Raw genomic sequence first — 19,423 nt, forward strand, 5'->3', positions numbered from 1 at the left:
AGTGGTTTGCATTCATTCTAATTCAATCGTGCACGTAGACGCATTCAATCATGTTTTTTTTAATTCATTCTAATGCAAGTTCACACGTAGATGCATTCAATCAAGTGTTTTGCATTCATTCTAATGCAAGCTTTCGCTTGTAGATGAGTTAATTACAAGCGAACTTCCATTAGAATGAATGCAAAAACACTTGATTGAATGCATGATTGTAGATGAGTTAATTACCTCACATTTTTTGCTTTTTTCATGTTTTTTGCTTTAATGGTGGCAAAAATTGGGTGATTTTTTCATCTTAGGGGCATTTAGGTCTTTTTAGTAAAAATTAGGAAAAACATGCGAAAATCACAAGATTTTAGGGCTGCAGCAGCCGTGAACCCTAGCAGACCAACTAGGGTTAGTGAGTGATTTCTCTATTAAGTAATATACTTCTCCCTTGTGTCATTTCTCAAATGTTTCACTCATATAAGGCTTTTAGGCTATATTCTCCACAGGATTTGTAGAATAAGTACTCTAGCCTAGATTTTTTAAACTACTTTGCCAAACAATCTTAGATACTCATGTAATATATTTATAGATAGATGCAAAGATTATTACCTACATATTAACCTAAGTTTCTTAAAAATATTCTAATGCAAAAGCTACGTGAGACTTCTAGATTATTAAGAGCATAGAGAAAGAAACAATACCAATATTCCTAAGTGTATAGCATAAACTTTTTATTTTTATTTTTAATTTTTTAAGACAAATAATACGTAATATACAACCTAATATATGCTTAACATTTACATCGTGTTTCTATACCACCCCCAAACAATTTGGGAGAAGGGGGTGCATGAACCAATTCAATAGCACAATTAAATTATGTAACTAACTAATTTTTATAATTTTTAACATTTTATAAATAAAAGTGCGTAATTTACATCCTAAAAGTGTTTAATTTTTGCAAATATTTCTATCCCACCCCCAAACAATCGAACGCTTTGTCCTCAAAGTGTAAAGAGATAAGGAAAGAATTTACCATAGAAACGTGGCAAAAATTGGCAGTACCTGTAACAGCAATATTGTAAAGATGATATGATAATATGAAGGACAATTAAACTGGTACGTACTAACTAACACAAACTCTACTGGAGTAAACATGACAGGCTTAGGGTGGCAACAAGATTTGAAATGAATACCAAAATCACACCCCAAACAAAATTGGAAAACTCTTTTTAAGTTTGAAAATTTTGTTTGGCCTCTCTAAGAGAAAAGTTGGTATTGTACTTAAAACTTGGGTCTTTTAATGTCGATTCGAGACTTGCTAGATTACTATTTTTATAGCTTTAAACTTTTTACTTTTTATGAATTAGGTTTAATATAAAGGAAAACAATAAGCAGTAAAGACATAATTCACACCATAGAGAAACATGACTCAAAAACCAAGAAAACATGCAAGAGTGGAAAAGATGAATTATGTGAACCGTGGACTTAGGATCCGGTACTTACAACCACACACTCCATAGGGAGGGCCCGGTTACCTGAATGGTGCATTCACCAATATATGGAAATGAAAGGAAATGCACCAAACATAAAAATTGAGTCGTTTATAGTCAGATACTCGAGACTTTATCTAAATATATGTATGAATATGCAGTTTATCATATATCAACAACCGAAATAGTTGTGGATCGTTCCATAAATAAATATCACAGAAAACATATCCAAACACAATCAAGCACCAAGATTTCCTACGACGCAGCCTAGTGGAATGAAAGCGAAGTCGGATAGACCTATAACATAACCGAGCATGCACCTTATGTTTCATCTTTGAACGAGAGGGTGTCCTAGTGAATAAGTGTGGAAAAGTGAATGGTTGTTGAAAATATGGTGGATTGGGATAAGTTTTAGAGGGAAAGTATGGAAAAAATGAGGATGTGGGTTTAGCACAAAACTCATTCATGGTGTAGTTAGGGACTGTCTCAAGTCTAAAAATGAAGGTGTCAAGTGGTTTATCCTTGGAAAGTATTTGTTTACTAGGTGGATTTAAAAAATCATGAAGCACAGGAGAAACTAACGGATCGAGTGCAAACTCGAGGTTCCTTTGAAAAGGTGGAGGGTGGGGAATATTGGTGATGGAAGGTGAATGATTCTCAGCTAGAGCTCTCAAGTCCATATCATCAGAAATCTTGATATATGCAAGACATTCCTCAATAGTTGGGTCAAACGGGTCACTGGAATAGAGATTGAAAAATTCATCTTCCATCATAGCATCAAGGGATGAATGGTTATTAGCAAGGGGAGACTCGCGAAGTGGTAAAGAAGTGGTGCAAAAGAGTTGCAGGAATTCTTCTTCGATTTCGTCTACTACCAGAGAGTCATTGTTAAAGTCGGAATTTCCGAAGGAAAGGAATTTGTTAATTTGTTTCTCCGAAAACATGTTTTTGAAGTAATCTTGAGCTAAGCTCTCGATCATGCTAACCTTTCCATTTGTAGATGAATCGGGATACTGTGTCCTCGTTTAGAAAACATTTACCTCAACAGAAAGATGGCCAAAGGACAAGGACATCGAACCATCGCGGCAATTTATGAGCGCGTTGGCAGTAGCCAAGAAGGGACGCCCTAAAATGATAGGTACAGAGTCGTTAGTGACTTCTGTGTCGAGGATAACGAAGTCAGCTGGGTAGTAAAAATTTTGGACTTTAACCAACACGTTTTCAACCACACCCTTATGATACTTAATAGACCGATCATCTAATTGTAATGTCATTTTAGTAGGTTGCATCTCCTCTAGACCTATTTGTTTATACAAATAAAACGGGAGTAAGTTAACACTAGCCCCCAGGTCTAGTAATGCGGTCGTCGTGTGAGAATCTCCTAAGGTGCATTGTACAGTAGGACGACCAGGGTCCTTGTACTTAACAATTCCATTATTTTCGGATAAAGTTGGGAACTGTTCAGTTAAAAAGGCATCTTTAGGTATGTTGGTCTTACGCCTAGTAGTGCACAACTCTTTAAGAAACTTAGCGTGGTTAGGTAGCTTTTTAATAGCTTCGAGAAAAGGAAGGTTTATCGTTAGATTTTTGAAAACGTTCCTAATCTCCTCAAAGTTAGTATCCCTGGTTAGCATGGCTAATTTCTGAGGGAACGGTGGTTTCGCTTTATATTTAGCGTATGGCTCGACTTGATGTGTAACCTTGGCTTTCTATTTCTTAGGTTGTGGTTTAACTGGTACCTCTACAGTGGTAGGTTCTTCAGTTTCTATTTCGGTATCTAGTTCGATATATGGTGTAGGGAGTATTGATGGGGTAACTATAGGCATAGTTACTTTGTTATCAACCACTCTTCCAGAACGGAGAGTGGTGATGGCATTTAGCTCACCTACGGTTGTAGTTTCCGTACTAGTATTACCGTTTACCTCAAAGGCTGTGTTTGCTGTTATAGGATTGGGTATCGCTTGGCCTGGAAACACGCCTTTTGGTTGGGCTTTCTCTTGGGCTAACTGTTGGTTTAAATTATTAACGGATTGTAAAATGTGTTCGTTAGATTAAGCCATGGTTTGGAAAAGTTGTTGACTCACTTGTATGAAGGTGTCAAGACGATCCGGTTTTGTGGGTGTAGTAGTCACGGGTGGTGTGACTGGAACTATCTCACGTTGATTATTTATGGGCGGATTATGATAGTTATTATTTACCGGAACGATACCTCTATTAGCATTATAATTATTATAACTACATTGACCTTGTGCTTGACTTTGTCGAGGTTGCGCTTGGTTGTTATAATTATTATAATTACCCTGATCCTGTCCTTGTTTTGGTGGAGCTTGGTTATAACTGTGCATTGGCCTAACATATTGATTATTGTACCCTGTAGGTGTGACTTGTTGGTTATTTCTCCAACCGAAGTTGGGATTTTGTCTCCAAGGGGCGTTAGGTTCACTATTAATGGAACAAGAATGTTCATAGGCTATAGGACGATGGGAAGTCGGGATGCTCGGGACTCAATGAAATTACATGGATTTGAATTTACATTCATGGGGGGGGATAGGCTTTTGTTGTACAAAAATGGCCTCTACCTTTTTGTGAGGGATTCAATTAGAGTTTTAAGCTCGGGGATCTGATTTAACCTCAAACATCTTGGTAGTCTTTAACTGTTGAAGAAGAACTAAGCGGAGCGGAGTAATCGTAATCGTCACTACCCCCCCCATTATTATTACGCTTTAGTCCGATCTTTCAAAAATTTATATGCCCTGAGGCTCCTTTACTTAGGAAACTACCCCATTCATTATGTCTAGGACTTCTTTATGGTGGTGTAGAAGTCCTTTGAAAAGGCAATTTAACTAACGTGTCTTTTGCTAGGTGATGGTGTGGACACTCTATAAGGAGATCGGTGAAACGATTCCAAGCCTCCGAAAATGATTCATGAGGATTCCGCCGAAAGAAGTGAATCTTGGAAAGCATTTCATTCGCTCTTTAGGGGTGGGTAAAATGTTCCATAAACGGTGAACAAGTTTGGCCCACGAGTCCACAGTAATTAGGTGCTTGGGCAAGTTAACAAAGACGCCTTTATCGCCTAAGGTGAAAGGGAATACCCTCAATTTAATTTGTTCCGCACCAACCGTAGGATGGTTGAATGTTGTAAGGACATGTTCAATCCTACGCATGTGCTGATAAGGTTTTTCATGGTCTAAACCATGAAAAATGGGTAACAAATTAAAAATATTTGGGGGGATGCGGAAATCCCCCACTGGGTCTGCTAGAACGATGCAAGATTTAGGGCTATCGCTCAAGGCTTTATAAAAGTCAGAGAGAGGAGTCTCTCTTTCTTCAGCCATAATATCAGGTGGTGTGTGTGAAATAGTAGCTAGAGATGTAGTGGATGGGAAACTAGATAGACTTGTTTGTTGACATAGTCGTGTAATTATGTTAGTTGTTTTTCTTCGACCAGACCTTAATCTCATGCAAGACTAAGTCGAACTTAACTAAACATGCAACACTCCAAACAATTCTCGATATACTAGTAGAAACCTCTAACGGAGATCGAGGTGTAGAAGAAAGGAATACCTGACAAGGCCCTTGCTTCGCTTTATGAATAGCGTCTTGTTTACGTGTTCAGCCTATATAACAAGTTAAAAACACTGAAAAACTTGAAAAATCGGTTCAAAACAAACTGTGGAAATCCGCAAATTTCGCTTAGTATGCTGATGCGCTTCGCTTTTGCCGTCGCGTTCGTGTTCGATAACTTAGCTCGGGTCGCTTCGATATGGGGGGCAATCGGCTCCGTGTTCGAGAATCGAGCACGGTCGCTTCGGTATGGGGGCGGTCGCGCTCCATGTAATTTTTCGCGGAACTTTTCGATGCTGAAACGGATAACCACAGTGTGAATCAAGCAAGGGTGGGTGGGTTTAATGGGACTTAAAAATGACTAATTATACTATGAAAATAATGCTAAAGTGAAACTAAGATGGCAGCGGCCATTTGATAAACGAAAAAAATAATAGTTTTACCTACGAAATAAAGCGATTAAACTTACAAACGCAAGTAAAACTAAAACTTATTTACGTGTCTATATTTATCAAAGTTTCTACTCTCGAATCTATCGAAATAGAGTGGAGTAACAAGTTCGTTCCACTCCTAGTTCTCTAGCATGTGATGTTTTCTAATCTAATTAGTCGGTCTTAAGTCTAATGAGAGCTTTACGAAGGGGAATTATACTACGATGCAATATGAAAAGCAATATGTTGAATGTCACTACGAAATATATGGAAATACTAATGTTCTTGAATCTAGATAAAGAATTAGAGGGGAATTGAATCCACCTCGAATCCAACTTAATCACCTAGAATAGACTGTTGTAATCCAATTCTTACGTTCTTACTTGCAGTGCTAATTGCTCGTTCTAATCCCTAATTAACATGGCATTTCTACCAATTATAACTAGCATGTGAGGTCGTCCACCCATTCTCATGGCGAAACACGACCTTCTAGAATGGAATAGACTCTACAACGCTTCTACACTATACAACTAAGTTTTCATCAAGGCTTCATCAACCCTCTAATGGAGGTTTTAGCCTTGATTCATCAAACCATCATTTCCCATTGAAATTGAATACAACATATTACAAAGATTCTAACTTTATGAAATTTAACTAAACAATAATCGAAATCTAATTAATAACTAAGAATTGAAATAAGAACAAGAATTTAAACTAGATCTATAAATGCAAATGACAAAAATCGAAATTGAATAATAATAACTATTTTATTTATCTAATTAAATGATGAACAATCATTCAAGGAATTAAATAAAAACAAGATATGAAACTAATTAAATTAAACTAATTAAATCTAAGGAAAACTAGATCTAGAAATAATTAATGGAGGCTACTAATCTAATCTTTAATCTAGGTCTAACTATCTACCATTAACAAAGAGCTAAGCTTTTGTTTTTATACATTCAGATCCAAAAATCGTGCATGGGCTTGGAGGCATGTTTTGGGTCAGAGAATCAGGCCCAAAACCCAATTTCTTTCAATCCAAAAAGGCCTCTTCAGCTGCAGTTGGCTTCAACAGACTTTTCGTCCACTTCTAGTTCTCTGATTGGGTCAAGGATTGGACCATTGGAAAGCTCTTTCGAGCCGGTCGTTTTGACATGAGGTAGGTTCAATTCCGAGGTCTGAGTCCAAAGATATGGTCTTTGGAAGTTCTGCTAACTTGTGTGCTGTTTCTGCCCGCGTCGACTTTTCAGCTTTTGACCGGGCTTTAGAAAGGCTTTATGTTCTTGAATCTCGGCCTTTAATCATGGAACTCCTTAGTAACCGACTTTTGCTCCTTTATCTCGCTAAAGTGGCATATTTCTGCACATAATGGAATTTGAAGCCTGAAATGCATAAAAACACGTAATCAGTGTTAACTCTTAATTATTACTCACATAATTGGTCTAAAAGTATGATTATTAAGGGGTTAAAACTACAGTTTTGGGCTCTTATCACCATCCAAAGAAAAGAAAAATAAAAATAGAAATAAAATAAAAACTCCAAAAAAATAGAATAAAAGGAGTCAAAAGCCAAAGAAAAAGAAAAAAATATGGCTAATGATGGAACAAAGTGTAGAAGCAAAAGTAAATAACAAGGTTTTCTCTAGTTACATACTATGAAGACTCTATTATCTCAGTCTTGTCCTTTTTGAATATCCATTTCCTTCCTTCTTAAACCATCTCCTAATCCCCGCAATACCTAATAAAGACCTCTAGCTCAATTAGGAATAGGTTAGTGTGATAATAAGTGGCAGATGTGTTTGATCGACTCCGGCTTCCTTGTTGTCATTGATATTGTAAGGTAAAGTGTGCCCACTACACACTAGAGTAGCGAAAATTGAGTGGAAAAATCAGAGTGTTGTATCTTGACTATTATGGTGAGAACCTACTTAAGGACGCTTATCCCGAAGTTTCGAAACTTAACCGCTAGGCATTTCATAGTATTACTCATTGTATATATGTTTATTGTAGATGATTGATTATTATGCATATATTAGCTTAGGTTTCGACATGCATTGCTAGTGAGAGGTATAGTTAATTTAGAGCATGAATAAGGAAACAATAGTTATTTCTTAGTCGTTGTTGTATAGATGAAGTTTGTGAGTACCTTCACTGGAAAACTCTCATGAGGCTATAACTCGTCCACTAGGAAATTCCTAGTGGTTTAAGGCCTTGTTGCATATGGTCAATGCAATCGCACTCAGCGAAACGAGAGTAGTTAGAACTCCATTTTTGGTCACTTATTCTAATTTCTCATCTTTGCTTGAGGACAAGCAAAATGCTGTTTGGGGGTGGTTTGATAAGAGCCCAAAATGTAGTTTTAACCCTGTAGAATGAGTCATACTTTTTAGACCAATTATGTGAGTAATAATTAAGAGTTAACACTGATTATGTGTTTTTATGCATTTTAGGCTTCAAAGTCCATTATGTGCAGAAATGTGCCACTTTAGCGAGATAAAGGAGCAAAGGTCGGTTACTAAGGAGTTTCATGATTAAATGCCAAGATTCAAGAAGACAAAGCCTTTCTAAAGCCCGGTCAAAAGCTGAAAAGTCGACGCGGGCAGAAAAAACAAGTCAACAGAACTTCCGAAGGCCGTATCTTTAGACTCAGACCTCGGAATGGGGCCTACCTTATGTCAAAACGACCGGGTCGAAAAGAGATTTCCAATGGTCTAAGCCTTGATCCAATCAGAGTAGCAAAAGTGGACAAAAAGTCTATTGAAGCCAATTACAGTTGAAGAGGCCTTTTTGGACTGAAAGAATTGGGTTTTGGGCCTGATTCTCTGGCCCAAAACATGGCTCCAAGCCCATGCACGATTTTTGGATCTGAAAGTATAAAAACCAAAGCTTAACTCTTTGTTAATGGTAGATAGTTAATGGTAGCTAGTTAGACCTAAAACTATAGATAATTCTAGATCTAGATTTAATTGTTTTTAATTAAGTTTAGTTTCAATTCAATTATTATTTTAGATTAATCTTTAAAATCATTGTTCTTTATTAGTTTGATAAATAAAATAGCTAGTTTGTCAATTTCGATTCTTGTCATTTACAATTGTTTAGATCTAAATTTCCTTATTACGTAGATAGCTAGACCTAGATTAGTTAGATTATTAATTTAGTATTTGAATCATTGTTTTATTATTCATTAGATTAATAAAATAGTGGTCTCCATAATCTAGTTTCATTTCCATTCATTGTTTAATTTCAATTCGTAGATTTAATTATTTGTCATTAGTAGTTTAATTCAATTATTGCATTAGTAGTTTTGAATTGAGTTTAAACAAACAAAGTTTCAATCTTTATATCATGTCTTGTTTGAATTCCATTGGGAATGATAGCGTGATGATGATTCGGCTAAACCTCCATTTGAGGGGTTGAGAAGCCTTGATGAAAGCTTGATCCCGATTATCGTAGAGCCGTCGTAATTTCCTTTCCACTCTAGAAATGATTAGTTCACCATGAGAATGGGTGTAATCATTCACATGCTAATTATGAATTGGTAGAAATGCCATGTGTAATTAGGGATTAGGAGTAACCAGATTGTCCTGCAAAGCAGTTCAATTCAGATTATAGAATCGAGTTAAGGTGGAATCAATCCCCCTCAACTCCTTATTATAGAATCGACGTAGCATTCCCATAGTTGTTCTAATAGTCGACTAGTTGCATCTTGTGGGTAGTTGCATCGTAGTCTAGTTGCCATTTCGTAAATCTCTCATTAGACTTTAGTTAAGTTTACTTATACGTAGAGAGCACAGCATGCGGAAGGACTAGGAGTGGAACGAATCACTCTACTCCACTATATCTCAGAGGATTGAGAGTAGAAATCTTTGATAAAATTTAGGCACATAAAATAGTTTTAGTTTACTTACATTTTGAGTTTTATTGTTCATTTCGTAGGTAAACTTTATCATTTTTACATTTTATCACTTATGAATAACGTCTTGTTTACGCGTGTTCAGTGTATATAACAAGTTAGAACATTGAAAAACTTAAAAAATCGAAGTTCGAAACAAACCTGTGGAAATCCGGCAAAATTCAGCTTAGTGCACGGTGCGCGGTCACTTTGAAGCAGGCAGTGCTTCCATGTAACTTCAAGTTACAGTGTTTGAGTGTGGGTCGTGCTCGGTTTGGGCAATGTGGTCGCTTCGAGGGTTCCAGGGCGTTTGAAGCGAAGTCCCGCTCGTGTAATTTTTCGAGGAACTTTTCAATGCTGAAACGGACAACCACAGTATGAATCAAACAAGGGTAGGTGGGTTTAATGGGACTTACAAATGACTAATTATAGTATGAAAACAATGCTAAAGGTAACTAAGATGGCAGCGGCGCCATTTGATAAACTTAAAAATGATAGTTTACCTATGAAATGAATGAAAAAACTCAAAACGTAAGTAAACTAAAACTCATTACAACTAATTTATCAAGTTTTATACTCTCAATTCTATCGAAATAGAGTGGAGTAACAAATTCGTTCCACTCCTAGTTCTTTAGCATGGAATGTTTTCTAGTCTAATGAATCGGTCTTAAGTCTAGTGAGAGATTTACGAGGGGAATTCTATACTACGGGGTGGATTCAATTGACAAGTTATGAATAACGGAATGCTACGAAATACTGAAATGTGAATCTAGATAAGAATTAGAGGGTAAGTGAATCCACCTCGAATCCAACTTAATCACCTAGCATAGACTGTTGTAATCCAATTCTTACGTTCTTACGGTAAGAATTGCTCGTTCTAATCCCTAATAAGCATGGCATTTCTGCCAATTATAACTAGCATGTGAGGTCGTCCACCCATTCTCATGGCGAAACACGACCTTCTAGAATGGAATAGACTCTACAACGACTCTACACTATACAACTAAGTTTTCATCAAGGCTTCATCAACCCTCTAATAGAGGTTTTAGCCTTGATTCATCGAATTCATTATTTCTCATTGAATTATAACTAAACATCATACCAAAATTCTAACTTGGCTAATTTAACTAACAATACTTCATTCTAATTTAACAACTCAGAAATGATACTCAACAAGAATTAAAATTAGATCTATAAATTGAAATGACAAAAATTGAAATTGACAAACTAGCTATTTTATTTATCAAACTAATGAAGAACAATGATTATAAAGATTAATCTAAAACAAGAATTGAAATGAACTAAACTTAATTTTATTTAATGAAAACTAGATCTAGAATTATCTATAGTTTTAGGTCTAACTAGCTACCATTAACAAAGAGCTAATCTTTTGTTTTTATATGTTCAGATCCAAAAATCGTGCATGGGCTTGGAGCCATGTTTTGGGCCAGAGAATCAGGCCCAAAACCCAATACTTTCAGTCCAAAAAGGCCTCTTCAGCTGCAGTTGACTTCGATAGACTTTTCATCCACTTCTTCTACTCTGACTGGGCCAAGGCTTGGACCATTGGAAAGCTCTTTCCGAGCCGGTCGTTTTGACATAAGGTAGACCCAATTCCGAGGTCTAAGTCCAAAGATACGGCCTTCGGAAGTTCTACTGACTTTGTGTGTTGTTTCTGCCCGCGTTGACTTTGACTTTTCAGCTTTGACCGGGCTTTCGAAAGGCTTTGTCTTATTGAATCTTGGCCTTTAATCACAGAACTCCTTAGCAACCAACCATTGCTCTTTTATCTCATCAAAGTGGCACATTTCTACCCATAATTGACTTTGAAGCCTGAAACGCATAAAAACACGTAATCAGTATTAACTCTTAATTATTACTCACATAATTGGTCTAAAAGTATGACTGTTACAGGGTTAAAACTACAGTTTTGGGCTCTTATCAGGTTTCACTATAGTTCGATTGTCAAAGCCCAACTTCAACACTGTAAGGCCTAACCGAGCAAGTAAGCCTAAGCAATTTGTCATCATCATGTATGTTGAATTTTTTGATTCCTAAAGTTTGAAATGAAGAAGGTTGAACGACTTGGAGTTGTCGTTTAATGATGAACACATCAGGAACTAGCCCGCAGTGGCTGCAAAAGGATCTATTCACTAGTCTCTTTCTAATGATTGCATATTGGTATTTAACATTGCCTTCGAATCTTGGACGAGGATTGGGCTACCGCAAACTAAATTCCCACCAGATTCGTACAAACTGTTTTAGTTTAATAGTACTATTTCTATTATATTCAAGTACTGGGGTGAGGAGTACAATACTCCTGAGAGATTAGAACTTAGGGTTTTACAAGAATATGACAACAGGTTGTGGAGTGAACCGAGGACGTATTCAATGGACAAATTGTATTCTTTCTCTTACCGTCACCCGCATTTCGTCGACCTACTCACAGAAAATATTGCAGTTTTTGAATGCAACAACGAGATCCTTTTTTACGATTTCAGTGGTGAGAAGTTGCTATTTGTCAAAAGAATCCCAACCTAGGGCAATCACTCTATTCTCCCATTCATGTCAGACTTCACTGCAACTCAGTTTAACCCGTAGTTGTATCTTGTAATGTACTACTTATATTTAGGGTGACATCAATCTTTCTAGTTTATTATCTAGTTTATTATCGATTCCGGTTTCTTATGCATGTTCTTTAAATAGACAATGTATTTTGGTTATACGCCAATGTAGTATGGTTATACGCCAATGTAGTATGGTTATATTGCAATTAAACGAGAACATAATCAATTTTTTTGTTTTTAGCAGTCCTAATCAAATAGTAGTCGAAATGAAATAGCCTAATCAGTGAAGTACGTTTTTTATGCTCTTGACCCAATCAATTTCTGTTCAATATGTTGATTTAGGTTTCAATTCCGTATCAAGCATTCAAGCTTTGGTAATGCTTTCAAACATGGCTAAAAGTGGTCTGCTAGTTATTGCTTTTGTTATCGGCTACACTCTTAGTGCAGCAAAAACTTTTATAATTTTGTACTGTTTTAAATGCGACCTGGTTCCTGCTTCAAATTTGGTAATAGCTAAACAACACAAGAAAATAAACCATCAAAACATATTGAATCCAACAAAAAAAACTTGTCCAAATTTTTGTAATTCAAGTCGATTGTGTCCACTATTTTTGCAATGCCTCCTTCCAGTATATGCTGTGACATTGAGTGCGTGAAATAATAAGAATGTGAGACCAACCACAAAATAGATATGAAACAATAATTTGAAATAAATAATTCACCTTTGAGTTGGCAGATAGTAGACATGTTAATTTTTTGGTTGGGAACTTTTTGCAAAGTTGGAGAGACCACCAGTCGATGACCTGTTGAATTGAGCATTTTTAAGATTGAAAACAAAGTATAAATGAAGGTCAGATATAGAAATTAAAAAATAGCAAAGTATAAACATTATTCGGTTGATGGTCATATATGAACACTCATTGTTCATAATTCAATGGTATGAACAATGGATGTCACAGTCCAAATAAGTATGAACATTCATTGTTCATACTCCACTAGGTGTATAAACACTGAATGTTCATAGCCCGACAAGAGTATGAACATTCATTGTTCATAGTCCACTAGAATATGAACACTGAATGTTCATAGTCCAATGGTATAAATGCATTCTAGAAATTGGGCTCCAGACACTTTCTTTAGCATGCTTTTTGTCTAGTGAAATACCAATATTATCTTTTGCTTCTACTCCAATTTTAGTAACACGTCACTATTTGGGTGTATTAACTGTTTTTAAAACTTCTTATTTCTCCTTTTAACCCTTTCATTTGTAACTGTCAATTTCTTCCACAGATAAATAATACGAAATTCTACTGTGCGCAGAGTGTACATCTGTACGTCTACGCGTCAATCGAGGCCACTCATCAGGCAAGGGTGCGTGTGTATTGCTCCAAGATGTACTGCAATCAAATCCATCAAATAATACAATTGTCTTATAAAAAAAAACCATTTCTCCTGTCACAATTTCACAATTTGAATTACATCAAACAAAGCTTAAACATGATGTTCAAAATTATCAGAGATGCATTTTAAATTGCTAAAGTTGTATGGAAATTAGTTGTAATCAACATACTTTTTTTCCGTTTTTGACGTTGATGTTTTCCACATTGTTTTGGTCTCCCTAAAAATTCATTTCACTTTTAATTGGAATTTTGTAGATTTCGGATGAATTTTAGTTATTTTGATTAACCCACTACTTTTTTGGTAACTGATTTAGTTCGCAGCCTTTTTTTTTGTTGGTAGTTGCTTCTTTAGTTGGGACTAATAAAAGAGGTCAAAATTGTAAAATTCAGTCTGAAATTAGAGACAGATGTCAAATTTCAGTTTTTATTGAGGAAAAACGAATTTTTTTTTTGCTATTTCCTCTTAACTTGAGAAATTTGCGGTTGTGTACCTATACCCAGTTTTATGTATAAACATTATTCTGTTATGTAATGTCAGGTATGAACATTCAATGTTTATAGTTCAATGGTATGAACATTCATTGTTCATAGCCCAACATGAGTATGAACATTCATTGTTCATAGTCTAGAAAGGGGTATCAAAATTTACTTGATAATCAATTTCCCTTTGAAACAAAAGGTCAATGTATTATGAAACAAAAGGTCAATGTTTATTTAGGTTTCAATTCAATATCAAGCATTCAAGCTTTGGTAAGGCTTTCAAACATGGCTAAAAGTGGTCTGCTAGTTATTGATTTTGTTATCGGCCACACTCTTAGCGCATCAAAAACTTTTATAATTTTGTACTGTTTTAAATGCCACTTGCTTCCTGTTTCAAATTTGGTAATAGCTAAACAGCACAAGAGGTTAAACCATCAAAACATATCGAATCTAACAAAAAAAACTTGTCCAAATTTGAGTACAAAAAACTTTTCCAAAATACATAGTCATATCATACAAAAAGATCTAGTACATAAATATACTGCTTGGAGACATTTTCACCAACTTGTAGCATTTGCACTTCAAGAAAACCCAAAATTCTGCAATTGAAAAAATGTAGTGAGATTCTTATAACTAGATATAAAATAGAGAGTAGATGTACACCTTTACACGGTAATCAGGTAATAGGCATGGACATATTATTATACATAAGAAATTTCTTATGCCTTTTGAGAAAGTGCAGCAATAATATGATAAATGGATGTGAAATATATAAGAACCTACAATGAATAGACCAAGGTATATATGTATTGGTGTAGGTAACAAAGTTGGACATGTTAATGGAAACTCATTGCATGTTTCCTTTGATCTCCCTGCACATGCAAAGTTACAAGGCTATTGTATCTGAAGGTCAAAAATAGGGTGCCTATGGCAATTGACGCTAGTGTAATCATAAAAAACCTTGACATAAACAATTTGTCAAAGGCAAATAAGACCAGCAGATTACAAAAAGTTTAGCAACAGCGTCACATTGCAAGAGTGCATGAAGGTGTCATAAAGTATGAAGTCAGTGAACTAGACCATCAAGGTATCATGATCACTTAGTTAAGTTAGGAGTTAGGTATCAGTATATGTAATTTGATGACTCATGCTAAGCACTCACCATTCTCAGTTGAACCAGGAGATCAATGAAGCTGAGTAAACAATATATAACCACTACTGTGTGAAGACAAGGCCGATATGATGGCAAATTGCCCAGTGTTGTAGGGGACTTTTCATGACATTCACTACCACTCCCCATCCCCAATCAGTTCCTTTATCACGTATCCTTCAAACTCGCACTTTCTTGAATCGGACCTTGTTAAATTCCTCTTCATTAATCCCACAGTCTATTAAGTCTTTCGCTAGGGCTTTTCAGAGGCAATACAGTTCTTTTCTAAACACAACAAGCATATGCCTGATACACAATCGGCAAATGCAAGTGCATACACCCCTCAATTCCATGTATCATTTTGTTTAGCACACTCTACAAACATAATTTCCCAGTCCTTTCCAAACTGCATATCCAGCATACACTTTGTATCGTGCAACAATATGCCAACAGGCAGCAGCACACCAAGTGCCTTCAACTTCGAATTTAGGTCGCTTGCCGGTGCTTTCGAAGAATCGTACACATAACATGTCCATGTTAAGAAGTTTAAGACAACAAGGACCCAATGTGTGTTCTTCCTTACGTTTAATGCCATCATTAACCCATTTGATTTCAAAACATGTGGCACATCTCTATTTTCTTGAACTAAATCTCTGAATGTCATCATCAGATCGAATGAGAACAACAACCCACATTTTGAAATCTTCTCTTCAATATTAAGACTTGTCTCATGCAGTATGCCAACCACTTGTTCATACAAGTCTAGCAAACGTACCTATTTTTGAATTAAAACAAAGTAACAAACATATATATATATATTTAGCACTTCTCACGCCTGTCAAACCAAAAAAACAAAGGATGTGTTCATTTTAACAAATACCATGAAAAATGCCTCAGGTAAAATAGTGTAAGTATCAAAACCGGGTGTTGTATGTGGCACAGACTTCCTTCCGTAAGTAATCCACCGCCTATGCAACTCCAGGTAGGTAGAAATCAACTTCAAACACAGTAAAGGTGTTATTTAGATACAGGTTAGCCTAACATATAGCTAGAAATAATTACTTAGTAGTTAGGAATACTATAAACCTTATCATTCAACCATTGTTTGCCATTGAGAAGGTAGAAGGTCGCTAAATCTAATTTTAAATCATTACCATAGTGTATTATATCGGTAACCAATATCCTGCCTTTCAGCGATTCCCTCTCCAACCAATACTCAGTGGCATAATCTTCTGAACTGCTACAGTTCACACTTTTATCCCATAACTTAGCTGGCGCAGTTACTTTAGAGCTCTTATTTATGAAGGGTCCTTCACCCATAGCTTTAACAATCTTTGGAATGCATATATGAGCCATTTCAGTTTCAGCTTCTGAAAATTTGTTCCTCTGTGCCACCTTCCTTCCTAGGATTTCTTTCACCTATTCAAAACAATGGCCAGGTTAAATCCACTGTCTAAATAAGTAAACAAGAATGACAAGGGAATAAATACATTTCTCATACAAAAAACTAATAAAATTCAAATAAAATTAAATAACATAAATGATAAACCTTTGGGATCCTTTTCATTACTATTGTTCCTTCAAAACTTTCATTTTCCAATAACCTAACATCATCATTTTTTCAAAGATGGCGAACACAACAAACTTTGCACAATTAATATTTTCACTATTATTAGTAAATATATAAACCTAAGTTCTAAACAACCGATTACTTGCTAGCCCCTTATAAATAAAATACGGAATACATTGAGTTTTTCAGAACTTAGGTTTTCGGACCTTTCTGCATCGTTGTTGGTACATCTCACTTTTGACTTCGCTTTCCGGTCCGTGCTCATAGCCGCTTGCTTCGTTCCTCTACCAGTCCCTAATTCTTTTGTCCTCACAGCAGTTTCTTTGAGAACATCATCAGGATCTTTTAATTCATCTGTATCTCTACCACCCTCATTTTCATCTTGACCACCCTCATTTTTCCTCACTTGTCCCGACATATTACGGGCCCTCATGCTAGCCGAACGTGTCTTTCCACACAAACCGCTTCTATTTGCAATACCTTCATTCTGCATAACCACATAATTGTCACTAAAATAGGTATCTATGGCACCTATATAAACCTAACTTTTAAATCCAGGAGGTCCTTTCCCCTTTACATTGTCGCAAACACACAATATATTGACTTTTATTAGAAAACCTACCTTTTCTTGATCTTTATTGGTACGTATCACTTTTGACTTCTCTATGCGGTCCATCCGGATAGCCACTCACTTGGTTCCACTACCAATCCCTATTTCCTTTGTCTTCACTGCAGCTTCTTTTAGAACATCATCACTACGTTTCACTTGAACTAAATCATCAATATCTTGACCACCCTCATTTTTCCTCACTTGTCCCAAAATATTACGGGCCCTCAGGCTAGCCGATCTTGTCTTTCCACACAAACCACTTCTATTTGCAATACCTTCATTCTGCATAGCCACATAATTGTCACTAAAATAGGTATCTATGACACCTATATAAACGTAACTTTTAAATCCAGGAGGTGCTCGCCCCTTTACATTGTCGCAAACCAACAATATACTGACTTTTATTAGAAAACCTACCTTTTCCTAATCTTTGTTGGTGCGTATCACTTTTGACTTCTCTATGCGGTCCTTCCGGATAGCCACTCGCTTGGTTCCACTACCAATCCCTAATTCCTTTGTCTTCACTGCAGCTCCTTTTAGAACATCATCACTACATTTCACTTGAACTAAATCATCAGTATCTTGACCACCCTCATTTTTCCTCACTTGTCCCGACATATTACGAGCCCTCATGCTAGCCAAACGTGTCTTTCCACACAAACTGCTTCTATTTGCAATACCTTCATTCTGCATAACCACATAATTGTCACTAAAATAGGTATCTATGGCACCTATATAAACCTAAGTTCTAAATCCAGGAGTTGCTTGCCCCTTTACATTGTCGCAAATTAACTATATATTGACCTTTATCAGAAAACCTACCTTTTCCGGATCTTTGTTGGTACGTATCACTTTTGACTTCTCTATGCGGTCCGTCCGGATAGCCACTCGCTTAGTTCCACTACCAATCCCTAATTCCTTTGTCTTCACAGTAGCCTCTTTTAGAACATCATCACTAAATTTCACTTGCACTAAATCATCAATATCTTTACCATTCTCATGACTCTTCACTTGTCCCAAGATTTTACGGTCCCTCAGGATAACCGCTCGTGTATTTCCACACAAACCGCTTCTATTTGTAATACCTTCATTCTGCATAACCACATAATTGTCACTAAAATATGTATCTATGGCACCTATATAAAACTAACTTTTAAAGCCTTGTAAAGCAAACATGAGACTTTTGGTAGATGCACTAAAAATACATTGTCGAAGATCAAACCAACCTTTTCAGCGACATTAACCCGAGTACCTACCACTTCTTCAACTTTAGTCAAAGCACCTTGTTCAATAACATCAACACAAACATACTCTTAAGAAACACAATGTTTTTTAAAATGATAAAAAGCTTCCTCGAGTGAAGCAGCTGCCGGTGATTCCACAATATTTTATGCATAACCCATTCTTCTCATAACCAGCAGCATTTTTTTCCCCTCCAGTTCTGGTGAAGATAATCGAGTATTGGTACCGAAGCCCACATGTGGACCATTAAGATCCACAAGATGTTTCAACTGTCTCTGCCCTGGAGGTTGGTCAGCTGCTGATTTTCAACTTCCAACTGTACTTGTTTTCGGTTTGCGATGAATTCATATTACCCTATCATCTGACACCTGCAAAATGATCAACTACATATTCGAATATTGTTTAATATTTAATATTCTGACCAAACAACAACTTGGAAAGTCAACATAGTCAGGGAATAACAATAATTAACTTACCCCCCAACTTTCACAGAGTATGTCAAGATTAACATAGTGCGTATTAACACTCCTTTCAAGATGCAACAAAATTAACGCTATTACGAAATATGACAAAATAAACAAAATAAAAATCTAACTACTTCAGATGACAGAGAGGATTGACCACCTCAAGTGCATTTTTCACAGCCAGCTTTTCTTTCACACAATCTGGAAGACGTAGCTCTTCCCTCACCACTAGAGTCTTATGATTCTTCAATTTCCCTTCCCAGGTACTACCCCTTATTGTTTTCCCTAGAATATCCACCCATCCTAACAACCAAGGGAAAACATTTTCATCCAAACAATGTGGACCCAAAGAAGTAACACAGAGGAAAATCCAAAGACTAAAAATTATTAAACAGCCATGGAGGGCTGAACTAAAATTGGGCTGGTCCGGAAGTTCCATTTTCTTGTTAAGAGCCTCCAAACTATCTTTAATAACTTCAAATACAAAATAGCCCCAAGGAAACCTATCAAAGGCTAGCAAATCATCAGCAACATCAACATTTTGAACGCTGACCCCACGATGGCTCATGGGTA

The sequence above is a fragment of the Coptis chinensis genome, chromosome 4, assembly GCF_015680905.1.
Source record: "Coptis chinensis isolate HL-2020 chromosome 4, ASM1568090v1, whole genome shotgun sequence".
NCBI lineage: Eukaryota > Viridiplantae > Streptophyta > Magnoliopsida > Ranunculales > Ranunculaceae > Coptis > Coptis chinensis.